The sequence below is a fragment of the Cygnus olor genome, chromosome 14 (genome assembly GCF_009769625.2).
Source record: "Cygnus olor isolate bCygOlo1 chromosome 14, bCygOlo1.pri.v2, whole genome shotgun sequence".
NCBI lineage: Eukaryota > Metazoa > Chordata > Aves > Anseriformes > Anatidae > Cygnus > Cygnus olor.
Window position 1 is genome coordinate 4500575 of NC_049182.1, and position 21323 is coordinate 4521897.

The following is a 21323-nucleotide window of genomic DNA, read 5'->3' on the forward strand; positions in this document are numbered from 1 at the left end:
CTTCCACCAACAAATATAACCCCTCCAGGCAGGATTCAGATACATGGGACTGGATGCTGGGCCCCGTGGTGCCTTTGGGCTTTGCACACCCAGCACTGAGGCTCCTGGTACAGGCAAACACAGACCAGGTTAGGTCATGGTGGTGGTTACCACTGGATACAGGGCTCCTTTCAGATCTTTTGCTGCTTCCACCTCATTTCATAATGACTGACATAATTGCTGTCAGAGTCCCCAAACAAACACTCCAGATTTCAGTTATTTCCCAGGCGCTTGGAAATATCTTAACTCTGATGGGTGCTACATGAAAAATGGATCCCTTCCCATCTATGTCATCCCGCAGGTTTAAATGTCGCCCCTGCTAAATCTCAGTGAACACCACAGGACCCCAAGCCATTACTCACTATGGAAACATCGGCTTCTGGCCCCGGTAATGGGTACGGTGCACAAGGTCCTGTGATGGACCCAAAATCACCTGGGGCAGCACCCAGCTTTCTTGTGCGGGGGCAAGGCACGAGCCGAGAGCAGAGGAAGAGCCATTAACGCTCACTGATGTACAATGCACACACTACACTAGTCACAATCCTATAAATAAACATGTTTCTCATCCACACTACATTAATCTTGATCCTATAAATAAACAGATAGAGCACAGTCATGGCTGGCTGAGATACCCCCTGCAGAACGAGAGTGGCGGTGCCGGAGCACACCGCAGAGCTGGGCTGCAGCATCCGTGGCTGACAAAGGCACTGTGGCTCTGATTATTGCTTCATAATGGCAAATTTATTTAAAGGAAAAATAGTGGGCTTAGGGGGAAGGGGTAGGTTTACATGCTATAGTACTGATTCTTAGTACTGTTCATTTCTAAGGGTTTGTACCACAGCCTGCAGCCTTGGTTAAGAAGTTTGCAATAAACCCAAATAAATAAAACTGGGCGTCCCACGAGCATCGCTGAGACTTTCCTTACAAGATGAGGAATGTTGAGCATCACCTCACATCCACGCAGTATTCCCTCTGCTTATGCCTTATGAGAAGGAAGCCAATGTGCTTCTCAAAAATAAATAAATAAATAAATACACTTTGGAATTGCTTTACCAGTTACAGAAACGTGTCAGCTGATCAGCTGCAGGCCAGCTCGGGACAGGGATGACACTGTTCCCAAATAAAATGACAAGGAAGTGAAAGGAGGCAGAACGTGGCCACCTAAAGTGCGATTTGATGCATGTGTCAGTGGATATTAGTGCCTTCGTATAAGCTGTAAAATTGGTTCTTAACAATCCACTTTAGCCATCGACCAGCTAAGGAAATGCCAGCAAACGCAAGGAAACAACAACAACAACAAAAAAGTATTAAGATGATAGAAAGATAGAGAAAGAAAAACAGAGTGAACCCTTTTAACCCCAAGCAGGTGAACCTGGAAACTTGGAGACAGACACAGTGGAAGTGAAAGGCAGGAGGAAAGGAAAAAGATTAGTATTTAATCTGAGGCACGATTTCATTAGCTGTGTCTTAGTCTGCAGTGTAGCACTGTGCTAGAACTGGACATTTTTGTCTTTACAACAAACAGCATTTGTGCGCCTGGGTCTGCACAACCCAGATTCGGGCAGCACGTCCCGAGGGCGCGGGTCAGGGCTCAGGGAGCACCGAGCATTGCTCAGATAATTGGGAATATGATGCATTGGCCATTTTAATTAACTTTCCCACTGAGGGTTGACTGTTTATATTCGGTGCAATAAAACATGTGCAGCGTTCTTAATTTTTAAGATCTTGCAGACAATGAGACAAAATTAAAGCAAGCTACTGAGGCTGTCCCTGGGGACCAGAGCCGTGTGCTGTCATCCCCCAGTGAGGCCAGGACCAGCAGAGATACAGAGGGAGCACAGACCATGGCCATGGCACGAGAAGTCTCTGACAAACGCAATGTCTGAGGCCTAAGCAAGCTTCTAACATTTCCATTCACGTGTTAACTGACTTTTTACTGAATCTTATCTTAGTGAAGGCACTTAAGCAATCAGAGGTAAAGCTACCCATTAACAATACTGCCTCTTTTTCTACTTTTCTTTCTCAGGAGGGTGTAATCAAGGGAAATTTAATTGTTCACGAAAGACAGCATCTGCATCACGTATCCAACATACATCTGCCTGGAAAGCTGCCCAGTGCGGCCATTCGGTTTGGTGCACGTTACCTTTATACTCCTCATTAATGAAGTTGATTTCATTATTAGGGACCTGGAAGCTGTAGCAGGGGGCGATGCACACATCCAGAGCATCTGTGCGCCTCCTTATAGGAGATGCACTTCATCAAAAGCGGATGCAGATGAATAAACTGGTGGGCAAGGTGTGTTGACTCTTTATTTTACTTAACAGTAATGAAATGTAACAAGTGCAGCAGAGGGATGCGTTTTCATAAGCAGACAAGCAGATGGGTGAAGAAATTTGACTTGCTATAAAAAGCTCGGAACTGTCGAGCTGTCTGAAAGGTGCTGTGGAAAGCGTCGGCTGCTCCACAAAGCACACTCCCCTTGCCAAGATCGCACCTTGCATGCTGCAGCCCAGCTCTGGGGGGCTGCACATCCCACGGGGGACGAACCTCAAAGCCAGCAGCCAGCCAGGAGCCACGCACTGCCTGGCCCCACCACGTGAAATACCCTGGGTCTCCTCCTGTATAGGGCAGAGGTTTCCACGTGAAACATTCACCCCATTGATTTCACTGCCCACTGGAAGTAGGGGTCTTAAAATAAATTGAAGCATCAGAGATTCCCTACCTCAAATACTCTGAAGCCTTACACAGGCCAGAGGAGAGGTCACTACCAACCATCACCAGCTGTTCAGCAGGCAGGCTAACCAGGCCACAGCAAGCCCAACCCAGCTCCTTCCTCATGTGCACTGCACCACAGAAATGCAGATGTATCCTTTCCATACCTTAAACCAGAGAAATGTTTGGTTTTAAGGAACGCAGCGGGACTTAGCTGTAAATTTGTCTTGGGCTACATCTTGAAGCAGCAGTGAGGTCTAAAGCTTCTGAGACCCTTTTTCAGCTTTACTGCTAGAATCTTAACAGCAAAACCGCTTCAGACCCTTTGTAGATGTGATCATTTAACCCAGCAAAAATGCCAATAACATCCAACAGTCGTGCTCAACCCACATTAGCAACCATGGTCAGCTTGCCTAGGTGTTTTCAACAAGCCAACCTGTTGCTTTTCTGGGTTTGAGGCTTTTGTCTTCAGGATTTCATAAGCAAACCACTTGTCTTGGTTATTTGTGTTCATTTGCAAGAGGCATAAGTCATCAAAAGCAGCTACAGATGAATACTCCGCTGCACATTGTGGGTTTTCTTTTTGATACTGACAAAACCTAACAAGCCAACTTGAGAGATGTATGTTTATAACCAGTCAACCAGATGGGTGCAAAAATCTGATTTGCTATAAAAAGCTTATAGCTGCTGAAAATCTTAAGGATTTGCTGGAAGGACTCAGCTGCAACAAATCATGCCAGGCTACTAAAAAGACTGATCCAGCTTTGTCCAACTGTTGTCTCAGCATTTGCTTTCCTTTAGCAATGCCAAGGCTGAACCTAGCACACCTCCCAGGGCAAACAAGTGCCTAACAAGCAGATTCTCAATCAGCACAGCACTTCGATGGACTCCAGGCAGAGCTCACCCCTCTGCAAGCTGCCGTCCTCCCTCCGCTGCCCCAGTCCCTGCCTCCTCTCCCACCTGAGCCCTCCAGAGAAGGAGATGTTTCTGCAAGAGAAAGTCCCAGCAGCTTGAAGGGACTGGTTTACTTCCCAATTATTGCTAGGGTGTCGTGCAAGCACGATTCAGAGCAATCTCTTCTCCAGGCTATAACATTGCCCCTCCATCACACATAAGCAGAGCGCGCAGCATAAAAATCTTTTAGGTTTTGTTTCACACATGGAAGCTATCACCAGCCTTCTGTGTCTGAAAAGAGATTTGCAGAGACACAGAAGCTGTTGTGCAAAACCTGCCCTGGGCTGTTCTTCCAGTTGAACTGGGAGCCCAACCAGCCCCCTCAGGGCTCTGGCAAGTGCCTTGTTTTTCCCCCATGTAGTTTTCCCTCCTGCTTTAGGGGTACACAAACCATATCCTGACAGGGAGCAATTGTTATTCGCTTTATAATTTATGTTTTCTTGAGAGGCAGTTTTCATATTTTGGGCTCTTTCGTGCTGTCTGGAGCCTGGCTCAGAAAAGGGTCAAGGCTCCCCAGCTGCCCAGGCCTGCAGGGCAGACGCTTTGGCAAGAATGAAGCCTGTGCAAGGCAGACAAGAACAAGAGCTACCCGCTCAGAAACAACACAAATAATAAGCTGTGCTGATTCACGCTGGAATTTGACATTGTAATCTGACAGATTTCCCTAAAAGCACCTCAGGATCTGCTTCACCTGCCCTCACCCCGGCTGCCCAGTTCCCCCCTGCCCTCACAGCCCCATCCCCAGCTCTGTACCCCCCGGGTGAGCTCAGCTCCCACTGCCCATCACTGCACCCAGCCTGCCTGCTTTGCTCAGGCCAGGGAGAGGGAGCATCACCCAAAAAAAAAAAAAAAAAAACCACACATTCTGCTGCTTTAAAACCCAGCTGTGATAACTGGAATCCACAAATTGTTGGTGTTGTTTTTTTTTTTTTTTTTCCTCCAAACCTGTGGGACTGCTCCGAGCATAATTAGGTTTTGGGTTTACAAAAAACACCAGCATCTGTTGCCTGCTCTGTGCGTGCTGCCAGTCTGAAGGGACTGCTCCAGGCTCGCTCCAGCTTTTGTTCTCCCAAAAAGAGAAAACTTTGCTGAGCCTGGGGCAGGGCTGCTGGCCAAGGGAGGCTCCGGTTGTATTTGGGACTGGCAGCAGAAGCAGAGGAAAGAAAAGGTACTGAGCGGAGTGCCTCAGCCTCTAGCTGAATTTAATTTGATGAGTCTCAGTTTAATTTATGGGGAAAATTCCCAGCAGTTACTGCCAACAATCACATTATAAAATAACTCTGGCATAAAATAATCACCAGCATATGCCTATCTCTCACTTTAAAGGGAGTTCCAAGAATTAGAGCTTGACCAAGCCTCTTGCTGTTTAGCAGGGAAAAGTCCTCATTAGACGAAGACTCTTTCCTTGCCATCCGCCAGCAGAGGAAACACAACAGCAGTGCTGCCCAAGCAGAGCCATCCCCAGCACTCTCAGGCACTAGAGAGGGGCAAGCAGAGAGGTTACTGCTAGTTCTCCTCCTCTGCACCAGGTAGAGTTGCACTGCCAAAAAGCCTGGGAAAATATCTACCATGGGGAAAAAAAATAAAATGTATACAACAGGCCTCCTGCAGCCTACAATTAGCTCTGCTCTGGGTGAGCTTCATGGTGACCCCTCTGCTGCTCTCATTTCTGGCTGGTTCCTGCTCCAGGAGCAGCAGCAGCATGGTACAGAACAACATAACATGGAGCCTCGGGCTGGGAGGCTTTAAAGGATGACCACATCTCTTTGACTGTTAACTAAGAGTTAAGAACTGCACGTCCTATAGTGACTGCAGGTGATGGCCACTTCATACAAGGTTGTTCTGCAGGCAGCATTCTTTGTAGAAATGTGCCAGGCCAGAAACTCCCACCCAAACACACCTGAACATCAAGTTGCATTTGGGTTTGAATTCTAAAAATTCCAGCCAAATCACTACTATGCTGGGGACTAATTTCCCTTTCTAGGCAAGCAGCTCCAAGCAGTCCTGGTTTCAAACCTGAACTTCTGCTCTGATTGGGCTATGCACTCTCTCCCTCAGCATCCAGCCTCCTCTTTCCTCTTTTTTTTTTTTGTACGTGACAGTGGTGGGAACATACTGTCCAAGCTACATGACACTCTCTGCTTCCTTCTCTGAAGCCCAGAAACACTTCTAGGAATTCCTCCCACTGCTCTGAAAGCACCAGCTCACCTCTGCAAGGCTCGGGGAAATCCATTCGCGGACCCCCTGCACCTTCTGCACAGGGGGACTAACCCGGCACGTCACGAGCTTGTAAGTAGCACTGATTCTAACCCAGGGGACCATGTTCAGCCAGCTCAAACCTGCATACATTTTTAGGAATACATTATGTATGAGGGTAGAGCTGTACAAGTAGAGTCGAAGTTTTTTAAAAAAAAAAGCCAATTTACCTTCTGCTTCATGCCATACTCAGTCCTAAGACAGGAATTTGATGAAGTAAATACAAAGAGGTATAGTTACATTCCATGGTATAGGGATTGGCAGGTGACAGTTTACTTTCCATGCTGTCAGACAACAAGTGGTGCATTTTGAAGGCCATTCCCCACCTGCTGCTCACCCAGGAGGGACAGGCACAGCCGCACGCAGGGTCAGGAGCACGAGCGCTTGCCCTCTGTCTCTGCTGGGGCCACCGGTAAGGAAGTACACTAGCACTTAAGCGAGTTGTTGTGCCACAAGACACACGGTTGTGCAATTGCCGTCCAAAATTCAGGGCTGTACTCCTGCAAAAATAAAGCAAAAACTCGCCCCAAACTCCATCTGAAACAGTTATTGTATCGCCGTGAATGCAAATGTGCCAAGCCGCTGGAGGCATTCTGTCATATGCCAGGCTCTGGAGTCCTGCGGGTTTTCTGTCAAAGACACCAAAGCTTTGATGCCAAAAGGACATAGTTTGCAATTATATCGTTTGCCTTTTTATTCCCTATTTTTCTTCTTATTTTATTTCCTTATTGCCTTTTCTAGGAAATGCTTAAAATAAATTGATGATGGATTGATAAGAAAGGGGCCTCAAACCAAGAAGGGTAAAAAGCCATTACATGGATGTGTACAAATGTAGGGAAAATTGTATAATGATATGCTACATCTACACTATTAAGAAGTTAAAATGGACTATAAAAGGAAGGTAGAATAGAAGGCAAAATAATAGGACTATTTCCAGCACATTTCAAACAAAAGGCTGATAACAGGAGTTGTCAAACATTTCTGAAATCAAAAGACAAAAGCTACCTCCTCGGGCACTTAAAGAATAAATAAATAAAAATAAGAGAAACACTTTTGTTGGCAGAAAGGAGGGAAACAGACACCAGAAATGAATGTTTTCTTCTCTCAAGTAAATGCTGTTGGCCAGGATACCAAAACCCAGAAGAGACTGTGGGAAATTTACACCTGCAGACTAACAAAAGCCACCCACAGCTGCAATCACCCCTCAAATTCTGCAGGGAAAAAAATATATAATAAAAAAGCAGAATAGCCAACACCACCCTAGCTGCATTGTGCTGGGAGAGGTAAGTCTGAGGCAGAGCCCTGATTTCCCATAGCACGGCACAGTTCGGCCCTGCCTCTTCAAGGAGAGGAGCCAGGAGGACGGGGGAGTAGCTGAGGGTGAGCAGGAATAAGTGATTTAAATGGAATACCCTCGTCCGTTCACGGGCCATCAGGGCTGCTATGAGGAAGGGATGACCTCCTGGTTATTTTGAAGTGCTAATCTGAAAGTGTTGTCAGAGACCATCCAGATAAAGTTAATTGAGGAGCCAGGGTAGAGCCATTGCAGAGAGTGGCTGTGTTTTGAAAAAGCCTTTCTTTGTCTCTATGTCAGTCTCATCTTGTTTAACTCTGCTGTATCAGCCATGCTGAAAAAATACATCAAGTCAAGCAATGTCTTTTGGGTTTCTTTTTTTTTTTTCCTTCCTTTTCTTGAGGGACTGAATATTGTCCCAGGCAGAAATTGCAGGCCAGGCTTGGAAGCCCTCTAGCTCAAATACCGACTGACTTCAGTGGGGTTTCCATGTGTGAAGTACATGCAAGATCAAGCACATTGGTCATTGTTATAGTACCACTTACAAAAGCACTTCATGCTTCAGAAATAAATTGATAGCTGCAAGAGGAACAAAAGAGTGTGCACATTATGGTACAGCTGAATGGAGGCTCAGCATTGCTTTACATTATGTGGGCCATACAAGTTTGCTGGTTAGATTATTAGAAGGGTTATTAAGGCAATTCACTATCTTATGCCCCTGTTCTGCCTTACACATGCATTACAGACCTTAAAGCCTACTATTTCTTCTAAAACAATGAGAAAACAAGACATGAATTCTGCAAGTCCTACAAAAGCTGAAGCAACACACAGCAGTTGAAAGAAATAAGCCCTTGGCAGCTATAAGTTGTAAAGCAAGGGGAAAGAGAACCTGTGGTTAACACTTGGTACATCTCCAAATGAGTTGCCATAATCTTGTGACACCAGGAGCTACGTCCACTAGCATGACATTTTGATAACCTGTGCTTTTAAAACCAAATTAGCAAAAAAAAAAAAGCAGAGAAGTCATAGCAGGAATCAAGAAGGGGCTGGGTTGTTGATTTTTGTTGTTGTTGTTTTGTTGTTTTTTAAAGCAGTTTGTACGCATAGGAGTGTGGCCACACTGGGATACTGCAAAGATCCTCTTCATCTTCTTGGAGAATAGCACAAAATCAGGTACAAAAGAGGATTTTAGATATTTCTGAATTTCTGATATTTCTTTTTTGGTATTTTTAAAAACCAAAAAAGAAAGAGGCTATCCACAACTCTGACATCTCTGAAAAGACCAAGTAGTAGTAAAGTATTCTTCAATTACTTCTAGTAATAACTACAAAAGGATCTAAATTAACATAAATCTCAGGTAAGCTGGTGATTATGGACAGAGAAGTATGGGGCACCACGAGTATCCAGGTACGTCTTTACTTCAAACAATTTTTGAGGCCACACAGAGATAAAAGGAAGACCTGAAAAAGGACTGAGAAGAAATTATGTATGTGTGTTTGTCTGTGAAGCACAGAGCATCTAAATGAGGACTTGCATAAAACAAATGGCAGTAGAGACCTTAGGCAGCACGTTAGGAGAGCATCAGACAAGGGTAAATATTTGTTGTTAGCTTACAGCAAACAACCTATAGCCTTTATGAGACCTAGCAGAGAACCGAAACCCACTCAGATCTTGTATGCACAAAAACCAGAAAAGCATTTGCAAGCAAAATTTTGCTCACGCCACTAGTCCCACCTTCAGCAGCCGTGCTGGCTCATCTGATGAGTGGCAAATTCATTTTATGCATCAGAAATAAGCTCTTCGATAATATAATTTTGTGGGAGACATTTGTGTGACAAATGCCCGTTTCATACTAGTCTGCTATTAATTTCGAAATGTTGTTTTTATTTTAAACCCACTCTCGTCTCCCGAGGTCCTTCTGCAGCCTTGCCTTCCTTCAGTGCCTAACTGATGCCATCGTGTGGTGGAAACGGCTCTGTCTCTGGCAGCTTTGGTAGCCAAAACAATCCCTAAAAAACCCCAGCCCAGTGCCCCTGGGGCAGACCTCCTTCCCCCTCCCAGCCTTCAGGGCTGGGTTTCCATTAAACACTGAGTGGTTCTTGCCTTACTTTTGGCTTCTTCCAGGGAAAACCAGCACATTTCATGCACCGCTCTGGGATGCTTCCTACCACCTGCGGAGGTTTCACATGCCCCTAGATGCTCCACTCGTATTTTCTCCAGCCTTCTTCTCAGAGCACTGACCTTACCCACTTCAAACAAGTCCAGCCCTTCCTCCTGTCCCACAACACACAAGCATTTCCCTCTCCCCAGGCCAAATGAGCCAGTCCCCCCATCCTGCCTGTCCCCTTGCTGGGGTGACTGCACCTGGCCTCCTTTGGCTGGCTGCAAAAGGTGGACAAAACAACAAGGAGATGCATGCACGGATCCAGCTCCCTTGCTCAGACCTTTTCCTCTTTCACATATTGCTCCTTCAGCCATTGGTTGCATGCAGGTAAAATCCCTTAATTTCCAAGACACTTTTCTTAACGAAGCTCCAAGATACAGGCTGGGAAAAGGGAGGGCAGGAGGGTGTTTGCAGGGCTTCACTTCGTGCCTCGGTGTCGAGTCACCAGAAAAACCTTCCTTGTTTCCTAAAACCCACACATGGACAACAACTGGGACTTCACCATGACCACCTGCAGCACAGCCAGCGAAGGTCGCGCTTCCACATGCCTTGGTGAGACCCTGCCTCCCCCCAGGGCCCCCAGAAGGTTTTGTTGTTTCAGCCTCCAGAAATGCCAGGCTTTTTCTGAGCAACAGATACAGCAACTGATCTACCTGTCTGGTGACAGGTAAGAGATTTCCCCCCACACCCCTTATATTTTCTTCTCCTCTAACTTAATTTGCTGCTGCTTTATTAAGTATTGGATTTTGGTTTATATAAAGGTAAACAATGTTATCACACAAATCTTAATCTTATAATTGCAGCCTCACTTGAATTGCTTGATGATTAGCTTCTAGGCATAACACTCATCTCATTCAGTTATACCTTCATTATCATCAGATTCATTAATTTCATCCTCTGCACGCTAAAACACTGCATGGTTAAAGGCAACTTTTAGCAATATTCAGAATATCAGGAAGGCTTCCAAGTCCCTGCTGAAGAGTTTGTAGAAGCGATATTGCACCAAGAGGATCAAGGAGTTAATTTTTGCCTTAAATCCTTGATGCATTGAGGTGATAGTTAAATTTTTTAAAAATATACACTATTAATTATTTAAATTGTACCAAAAAGTAACTGCAGTGTATCCTGAGCATGGTAAATGGCCTTGAGGTTGGCTCTGAGGGGCTCTCGGTGAGGCTGGGAGCTGCCTCCTCCTGCCCCACATGAGAAGGGTACTGCTGGAGAGGCCAGGATCTGTGCCTGCTCGCAGGGATGAGCATTTTGCCAGTTACATCTCTACCTGTCAGCAGCAGGATTTGCTCATCCTCCTGTCATCCAGGGCTTTGCAGGTGGACTTGACTTTTTTCTGTTCTGTAGCTGTTCCTGGCATTGCCTTACACCACCAGGTCATGCACAGTTCCTCCGTATTCCTGGACTTCCTAGAGCAGGTCCAGAGGAGGCCACGAGGATGATCAGAGGCTGGGCACCTCTCCTAGGAAGGAAGGCTGAGAGAGCTGGGGATGTTCAGCCTGGAGAAGGGAAGGCTCCGGGGAGATGATCTTGTAGCCTTTCAGTACTTAGAGGAGGCTTATAGAAGAAAGGGAGAGCAACTTTTTACATGGGCAGATAGAGATAGGACAAAGGGAATGGTTTTAAACTCAAAGAGGGGAGGTTTAGATTAGATGTAAGGAAGACATTCTTTACTATGAAGGTGGCGAGGCACTGAGCAGGCTGCCCAGAGCAGCTGTGGATGCCCCATCCCTGGAAGTGCCCAAGGCCAGGGTGGATGGGGTTTGAGCAACCTGGGCTGGTGGAAGATGCCCCTGTCCATGACAGGGGGTTGGAAACAGAAGGGCTTCAAATCCCTGCCAACCTCATTCATTCCGTGATTCCAGTGCCATTAAGGCTGTTTTAAATAAACCTGGCTGGAAGGAGGCTGAGATCACAGCAGGGAGGAGGCTCAATCACAGCAGCTCAGTGAGGGATGGAAAGCAGCCACTGAGGTTACAAGCTCGAGAGAAACTGTCTCTAAGCGACAAAGGTGACAAATACAGAGGCAGCAAAGCCATCAAACCAAATCTGGTATAGCCTCTCCAAGCCACCCAGAGTATGCTTATCAAATTACTGTTCATTATAGCTACAGAAGAGTAAAATAGGGGTGTCATGACATTTATCTTTAAAACACAAGTTTTAGTACCTGCCTGAAGAGTGATGTTTTGACAAGATTCCCCTGCCCTCCCATAAGGAAATGAAACCCTTACAGACAAAATGTGCCCTTCAGGAATTGTAGGAGACAGATATGTGAAAATGAATACTCTAAAGCTACTTCTATATCAGCTTATAAAGGTTTTCGTACAGCACCACCAGAACAAAGAGGTTCTACATGAACATAACATTAACAAACCAGTTCACATCACTATAGGACATGTCTGTACTCTTGGGCCACTAAGGAGAACAAATACACAACACAGAGAAATAGCTGGCTGGGTTCCAGCTAGAGGCACAGTGAAAAATGCAGGTAAAGCATAAACTTTAGGTTATAAACACAGTATTTTAGCTTCACGTTGAATCAACATTATTTTTGTAGAGATTGATGCAACAACACCAGTCGTAGGCGAGAAGTGGTGCAGCTGACCTGCAAGTAAACCACAGAAACATTCCCCTGGCACACTGAATTTAACAGGTAAAAAGGAAGGAATTAAGTAAATACACATGCAAATATGTGGGCTAATTTAATAGGGGCCTTCAGGCTCAAGTGCTAACATTTGTACAGCTTACATTCTGCACATCTTTTGTGGACTCTTAGGCTACAGACAGCTTCATTCAACAGCACAAATATGACCTGCATTAGAAGAGCAGGGGAAACATTTTTCTGGCTTATCTTCCAAGGCTGGAGCCCAGACGTGGGATAGGAAAAGGAACCCAAAATACATTTAATCAAGGAGAGGTTTACAATTTCTATTTTACATTTAAAATACCTGTTTTAGTGGAGACACATTATTCAAATGATATTTCTCTAAGGAACTGCAGAAGATGGATTCCCTAAACATAACAAGAGCTCAGCAGCTCAGTTCCTTTCTATCCCTTTAGAAAGCCAACTGCAAACACCAGCAAGGTTGCAAACAAGTACTTTCTTGGTGTATTTTGGAGGTCTCTTACTGCTGGCTGGGGACAATACTAAACTGAGCTGGGGAGGAGGGAGCTGCAGGGACGTGTGTGAGTCCCTGGCTCCACAGCAGACACTATCCTATACCAGGGAGGACTTGTCCAGGAAATGCCTTCTCTTAAAATAAATAAATAAACAACTTATTTACAAATATGTAGTCACACAGAGCTTGTGAAACTTCCTGCTATCTCTGCACTGCCTTTAACTGGGCTCCGGACCAGCTCTTAATAACACTTGCAAGTAGCTGATGGTGGACTGGCACCACTACAGCAGGGATGTGAACGCAAGTTTGGCTACAGACTTCATGTGTACAGAATCATGCCCAACAAATTAAGTTATATTGAAGCCAGGGACCACTAAAATGCCAGTTAATTAAAGCTGGATTTACCAAAGGCTATGGGACATATTGCCAGCTGTTAATCTGCCAAAATGTGAAACTGAAATGCACTGAGCAGTTCAGGGGATGTTTTAAGGTGATCAGACAACAGATCACGTCACACACACACACTCTGACCTGCCTACGTAAAGCTGATTACTTTCCAGTAAAGAAAATAAATCTTCCAAAAGTTAGTAGGCCTTGAAGAGGCCGCAAGACCAGGCTCCACTAACAATCCTGCTCAAACCTAGAGATTTGAGGAATCAGAGGTCTTAAAATTAAAATTGACAAGAAAAAAAAAATATGAAAAGGCTCAGTTTCTTCTAAAATTATGCAATGGTGATATTTATCAAGTGTCAGGTCTTGATTTCACCTTTTGCTTTTATATCTACTTGGGATCAAATCTAGACACACTCTCATTAAAAGCAAGAGGCCAAATGAAGAAGAAAGGTGGTTTCTCTGTAAGAGTAAAACTAGAGGAATATGGCCCTGACCTATTTAAATTACAATTATAAAATGAGTTAACTGCAAAAAAGATATAAATTTCAGAACCAAAGACTTTCTCCTTAGCAGCCATGCTAAGAAACGATGGTGTATGCATGTGTCATCTCACGTATCTTTTCATAAAAAAACTAATTAAAAACATGGCATGATGTCAAGTTTTTGTGTAAGTCTAAATCTCATCTCCATAAACTAATAGAAGGTTTTCTGGTTCAACAACAAGGCAGCAACAGCACAGGCAATCAGTCCCTTCCTAGACGATGCCCACTTCTGTGTTACGACAGAAAAGTGAAATGCTAATAACCTCTTGAGCCTTATTTCTTTAGTTTGTATTTCAAAATTACAAAAAAAAAAAAGTATTAAAAAAGTAGGTAGACCACAACAAATAGGGGGCTCTAAGTTCAACCAAGAGTAATTATTTGCCCTGCAACCACCTGCACCTGTTCAACAAAAACATTCTTTGACCTCCAGAAATTTCTAAGTGTTATTTATCAAGCTGAGCAGCTTCTAGGTAATGTCATTGAGACTTAAATTAGGTTTCTATCAGATCTGAATCCCAGACTCCAGCATCTAGAGAACATCTATTTCACTCTTCCTGTTATGGGATCTCCAAATCACTCATGTTCTCCAAAACGCAGTGTCCTTCAGTGCAAATTTTGAAGTCACCTTCCCAAGCACTGCATGTCTTGTTGCTAACCTGACCCTCAGTGGGGTACTGGTGGGATAAACTTCAGTTTCCTCTGCAATAAAAGGGGACTTCAAGAAGGTCTTGTAGCTGAAACACCACGTTTGGTCAACCAAGCAACCCTGTGTGAATGAAGACCTCATCTGCTAAATACGATGCTAATGGAGGTCTATGAGACAGAGAAGAGCTGGAGAGGGAAATCACCCTGACCATACCAGTACCAGGTAGTCCTCATGCTCAGGTGCAGTTCCCAGTATCACCGGTTACTGTGATTCATGATCCCTTTCCTCAGCTTTCCCAGGACATTTTGGCAAAGAAAAAAAGTCTAATAATTTCCTATTCATACCCCCTAGCTATGTGCACGGTATAACTTTGTGCAGATAAATGACCTGACAGGAGGAGGCTGCCCACCCAGACCTGGCCCGACCAGCAGGCTGGTCAGGCTGGGGGAAGTCTGATCACTTTTATCACTTGGTACCTTTTTTCAAGCTCATTTCCAGATGGATCCCTTCCCTATGCACTTCTTCACCCCGTGACACAACTGCTTCCATCAGATTTGCTGGGAGGGAAGGGGTCCCGTGGCTTAAGAGGAATGGTTATGGGTGTGGCCAACCCCAGAGCAGTTAACAGCTTTGGGACTTTTTTGCACATCAGACATTACTTGTCCTCTGGACCCTAACATTTTGCAAGTCCACAACAGCCATGGGTATAACATGTGCAGGGAGGTCACCCCAGGTGGGGCTCAGTGGAGAACATAAATATGGGCCTCACAAAACCAGTATTGTGATCTCTGAAATTTTGGGGATACCAATAAGTAGGGATTCAAACTGTGAAATGGGGTAACACATAACACATGCCCTGGAAGAGTTCACAGGTAGTCCATATTAGCTTAATTAAGGCTGCAGCCCCTACAACCTGCAGGACCAATTTGGGTCTCCCCCACCTGCTCCCACCAGCTGTGCCTCAGCTCACTGCCCCCGCACCTCACACCACAAAACAAATAACAAAATATGTGGCTTAAAAATTCCTGCTTCTTGTCTGCAAGGTGTTTTTATCGTGTGTCATCAAATGAGGGGCTCAGATACACAGAAGCTGGAAGACTGGGAAAGATTTCTATCACAGTACATTTGATCCCAATCTATATGCAAAATATAGTTCAGCCGCACTGCACAAGAAGAAAATCATAACCATATGTTTCCAAACACCGAGGAACACAATTTTCAGGAAGATTCAGCACTGCAAATGTCTCTCGCTTGCCAGGCCCGCGCTCATTCATTTGGCTGTGCTGACCCCCAGAGCCCAGCGCCCTGCATGGCACATCCTCACGCTGGGACCCAGGCGGGCACTGACGAGCTTTCCTCCTTTCCTCCTGCCACTAATTCAAAGCGGTTCTGCCGAAGTGATTGCTCCTGCAGGCTGGAAATGATTGCACCCTGACAGCCTGATGGAAAACATACGTTTACTCGGTGTTGACTCAAATTGCTGCACACGAGGAACTGCAGAATTAACTAGATAAGGAAAAAAATTTCATAAGCATTACAAAAAAAAAAAAAAAGCACGTACACAAACTCATGGGGAAGCTGCCTGATTGTGTCTAATATCTCCAGCCACATACCTGGCAAAATCCAAATTGTCTCTAGACAAACACCAGCTGTGGCAGAAGGGATCACGGTTTCTGCTTCTTGCAGCAGGAGGAAGCTGGCGCTAGTTTGTATTTTACACTTTTAGGACTTCTTATTCCTCTTTCTCCAAAATATTTGTTTGCCACGTTAATAACTGTCAAACATACAAATCAATCATTCTTAAACAGAAAGCAGAGATGGTTTTCATTAATTATTCATAGGTTATTGCTGCATAAGGGAAATTATTGTTTAGAATGCATTTGCAGTGTTAAAACCACTGCGATGGAGACCAAAACCACCCCAGCATGGTGCAAAACACAAATACCTCACACACAGTGCAACATATTAAACGGAAATAAAGAATTGACTTTAAAAAAAAAAAAAAGCGTGCCTTCTGTCACATCCTTTCTAGCAACGGACCACCTTGACTCCCTTTCACCGCCAAACCCTTTGCAAAACCCATTCTAGGATGCTGGAACAGGCTGCGGAGATGCAGTTATTACCACAATTAACATTTCCATCTCTCTCTTTTCTGCTGGGTATCACATTATCGCTCAATGCTGCCTGTGTGTCCTCCCGTGAGGACAGGACCTTTGTTCTTGGCTGTGCTTCCTGACCTCCTCCTTTTTCTCCATCCCCTTTTACGCTGACACTTGCCTCCCCAGCCACTGCTGTAGTGATAATAAAAAGCATTCTGGCAACGAACCAGAGGAGCAGCATCGCCTGATATAACACCCAGGACCACGCACTGGAGAAACCACAAGACTTCACCACCACCTTGTGCAAACACCGCCACCACCATTTGCAAAACGCCTGGCGCTGCATCCGCTTGCTAAGCAGCGAGAGGTTCGCATCCATCCCCACCCAAGCAACAAGCCAGCCGCCTGACACACATAGCCCTGTGCTGAGAGTTTCAGCCTCTTGGACGTACCTTTTCTCCCGAAGCTTCGTGCTCGCCCAACACATCCTCTCCTCTGGCTGCAGGGTATGATGTGCCCTGGAGCCAGCTCCTCCACCACCAAAACCACTTTCCCCAGCTTCCTTGGAAGCCGCTCACCTGGGGAGAATTTTGTCGGGACCACCAGAGAACACGAGGCATTTCTTACAAAGAAAAAGCAAAAAGATATCCAGACAAATAATCAAACTTCCCCTGTGAAGGGCAGACAGAGTGGAAAAAAAAAAATGTTTGTGAGTGAAGCTGTCAACACCTACAGCTGGAAACAATTGATCACGATTAAGACAAGTCACGAGCAGGTGTTCTGGTTTTAAGTAACTCACTTCCACCTGGTTTGCTTCTTTTTTCTTTTCCTTTTTTTAAGGTAGCTCCCTAACAAAGCAAATGCACTTGCTGCTTATTCCTGATAGCCACCAGGATTAATTACAGCTTTAGCCATTTCAGCAGCTAAATTACCAATGCTCCTTAATGACAAATGATGCATTTCACAGTGACGATGTGATTGTTTGCGCTAGAAGTTTGTGCTGGTCTCTATATTAATAAAAGTTGGTCCTAAATAAGAATATATATATATAAAAAAAAATTATTTTCTTGTTAGATAAGCCAAATATTCAATATCTCTTCTCCTTTCAAATAATCAATAAATAAATAAATGTTTCACATTCCAAGTATAGCTATTAAGAACAACATCCATAGCTAGTCAGTAGGCTGATTTTTGAGACATACCCTTCTTCAGCACACACAGTCCCCAAGCCCATTCACATTCTGGGTTCTTGCAAGCCACAGGCATTTTAAATCTCCTTTTGCTTTTGCTCTGTCCGCTGGGTTGATCCATCTGGACCACGGTGCACAACCATGGCTGTAGGCTGCAGGACAGGGCCTGCAGCCCTCATTCTTTGCAAAGCCTGGCCCAAAGGAGGACTTTAAGAACCACAAAGGAGAAAAAGTGGGGGAGCCACTGACCGCTAACCTGTGGGAGCCTGCTTCCTGACGGGCGTTCTGGCAGTGGGTACTCAGCCTGTGGTATGCAGGGGCAAGAAGGACTCGGAATCAAAACCTCTAAGGAATTTCCTGACTCCAGGCTTGGGGTAGAGAGAGGTCCTAAAATCCTACAACCTCATTTAGTGTACAAGCCCTCAGCCATTTAAACCCTCAAACCTAGTCTGAACCTGGAAAGTCAATTTAGACAGAATCTAACACTCCTGGAATAATTTTATCATGTTCACCTTGCGAGGTTACCACAAATTAAGTGTCCCAGGCTGTTTTCCATTAATCCACAAATTAACTGCATCTTATCAACAACATTTTTTTCCACCAGCTCACTGAGGTCTGTTATCACTGCAGGTCTGTGCAGTTGCCTCGGGGATTTCTGGGCACCAGGTCACAGCTTCGGTGCTCCAGCACATGGCATGTGCCCAGGCATGCACCAGCTACAGCAACACGTTAAAGCACATGTAGTGTGTGTTTCATATGAATTAGTACATTTGCAACTAAATTCATATTATCTGAATTGATTGTTCATTAAGCTTTCCTTACACAGGTAAGAAATATTACCCAATTCTGAATTAAATCAGAGCTGTCTGGAAGAGTGTAGCTCCATAAGTACTGTTGTTTCCATTAGAGAAATTTCTGACAAAACTAAAAAAAAAAACAGAGGAACTTGGCAAGGCTGCTCTTCCATCCCAAGGAGGGGCTGCTTGCAATGTTTCCCCTTCATTAAGGCCTGAACTCGAATTTGGCTGCGGTGCCCCTGGCTCCAGCTGGCGGGGAGGCTCGCCAGGCTGCCCTCGCGCACAAGGTGACTTTGCAGGCACAGAAGCCCGGCACCACATCTGTGGGATGTTTCACGTTACAAACAGGAGACAAAATATTCCGGGTAGGAAGGTTTCAAGGAGGCAGAATGGGCCATCAGGAAGGGATTTGGCTGTGAGTAAAACAAAGTAAAACAAAACTTTCTGTACGTGCCACCAATCCACATGGCGTTCCCTATTCCTCCAGCAGAAAATCAGAGCCCGGTGATTTCCTCAGGTAGGCTCAGAACAGCCAAGCTGTGTGGAGCAAAATGCGGAGTGGAAGGAGCTGCCTATTCCCAGGGAGAAAAGGTTATGGACTGGGTTGTAATGCAATAAAAATTGTCTTCCGAACAAGAGTAATTTTTCTGATGTTTTCTGCACAGTTTCCTGGCAGCTGGGACTAACCAACAGAAAGGGTTTGTGTCTAAAAATCCTCAAGAAATATCAAATAGGGTACGGTTCTGTCCCAACACAACTCTGACTTCAAGTATGTGATTTAAATTACACTTCAACTTTCACCCAGTGAGACAAACTCGGCACTGGGTGAATAAAACATCGCAGAAAAATGATAATATGAAGTAAGGGAAGGACAATCAAAACTAATGTTCAAATCTCTTATGCTCGAGAGAAGAACAGAGCCTTTGGGACAGGCATTACACGTCCTTTAAAGGGCCCCTTTACAAGCTTGGCTGAGTGCAACCAGGGTCTCGCTTTTAAGACTTGTAATTTACTGAGCAATATGCTGAGCAGGGGCTGCCGAGGTTTGCAATGAAAGAAGGAGAAGTGGCAGGCTCATGATAATACAGTTTGTAAATTGGGGCCAAATCAAATGCATTGAGCTCCAGCAGCTGTGCCAATTAAATCTCATTCAATTTGCTGAACAAGAACATTAGCATTAATCACTTCGGCAAATTTCTTAGAATATTTCGCGTCACTAAGTAGTTAAGTGATTTTTGTGCTTGTTTATAGAGCAGCATAATGTTACCCAAAGCGAGAGCGTTAATCATGGAGCAACCGCGGGATGCTCTGGGAGCCCCGGGTAGCTCATGGCAACATTTCTGTAGCAGTCCTGTTTTTCCTAAATACTTTTTTTTTTTTTTCAGAAGCCTCCAATAGATGAAGGTTGTTTTTTTTTTTTAATTGCAATTATTCTTTGCCATCACACAGCACCCATCCACCCGTGGATAAAAAGGGGCTGGCTGTGTGGGGAACAAGTCATTTTGAAATAAAATCAGGAGTATTTGCAAAGTCCCCCAGCTGCACGGAGCAACCCACAATATGATGTTACCCACGTTCATCAGGTAATTAACTTTCAGGATCCCACGTGGTAAATCCAGTGTCATACATCGCTACTAACAGAGGAGGCACGAGGAGCATTGCTGGAAAACCAGCGAGCTCAGTGAGACATAGCATAAGTCGAACTGAGTTGTGCTACCTGTTAAATGTGTTGGTCTTTCCAGTGGCGTGGGAAATGTGTTAGGAAATAACTAGTCTATGGGGGTAAATGTGGAGGTTCTCACGTTTTCTCTCACCCTTTTTGCAAGCGCTCATCCCAGAAGCTCAGCTATTTTGAGGAATTTCAGTGGTGGCCTGGAAAGCCCAACTCTGGTGAGTCGCCACATGCCACGCAGCCCCATCTCTTGCGCCTCCAGCATTTGGAGTGCAGGAGAGTAACCACATCCCACACACAAGGACAAGCTAAACCCAGGGTTTGGAACTGTATGGAATTAAAGAGGAAAAAAAGCCCCGTAGAATGATGAGAATGTCCCTCGCTGTCAGAAGCTGACAAAATCAAAACAGACCCAGAGGAGTTGCATTAGGCTGTTTTTTATTCAAATTAAAGTACGGGGAACTACAACGTGATTTTGTTATAATGCAAATACGTCAGTGAAGACCAGTCCCTGCATTGTTGGTCACACCGGACAAGGCAGCTGTCAAAGAGAATTGCTTTGCAACGCCCTTCATCCTTCACACAAACAAATCTTTTATTAAAAAAAAATGAGCTTCAACCATCAACTGACTTGTTATACTGTCAGCTGTTGAACCAACAAAGTCTGCTTTACAAAACCAAAGAATTTCACACCCAGGTAAATTATACAATCTTCTATTATTCTTAAAGTTTGTTTTGTGTTTTTTTTTTTTTTTTTTTAATACATAAAATGTACAAGTTAAAATTCTCCATATTTATTTATTGTCACTGTAGAGGAAAATTTATAAACCCAGAAATAAAGATAAAGGCAGAGGGCAAAAAAAATGAATTCATTCATTTCCAGACTACGATGTCTAACATCCTCCCAAACGCTGTAGCTTTGAGCAACTGATTATGGGTACGTGGATGTTATTTATGAGCACAATGCCAAGCCAAGGGGGCAACTGCTCCGGTACAACATTTTATTAGCAACGAATCCCACAGGCTAAAAACAAGCTGCATTTATCTGCGGAACCATCATGTTAGCTTGATGAATTAGGCATCACACATCACTGGATATTAAGGATTTTTGTCTCCAAACATTGCAAACAAGAGAACAGTATCAAGCTTTCGTGGTGTTGTCATGCAAATGCCGCCAAGTATATTTATGGTAATTACAGTGCTGTACACATCTGTACAAAAAAAGTATTTGGAAAAACTGAATGAACTGGAAATTGGTTTTAATCACCCCCAATTTATCTATTAGGCACAAATGGAAAAGATGGACTTGATTCAAACTTGTTTAAACAACAGATTGCTTGAGGCAAATATATCCTGCTTTACATATGCTTGACTGTTTTGCAAACCAGCCGCGTGTGAGCCTCTTCACAAGCGCGTACCCACAAGTGGTGCTGTCGG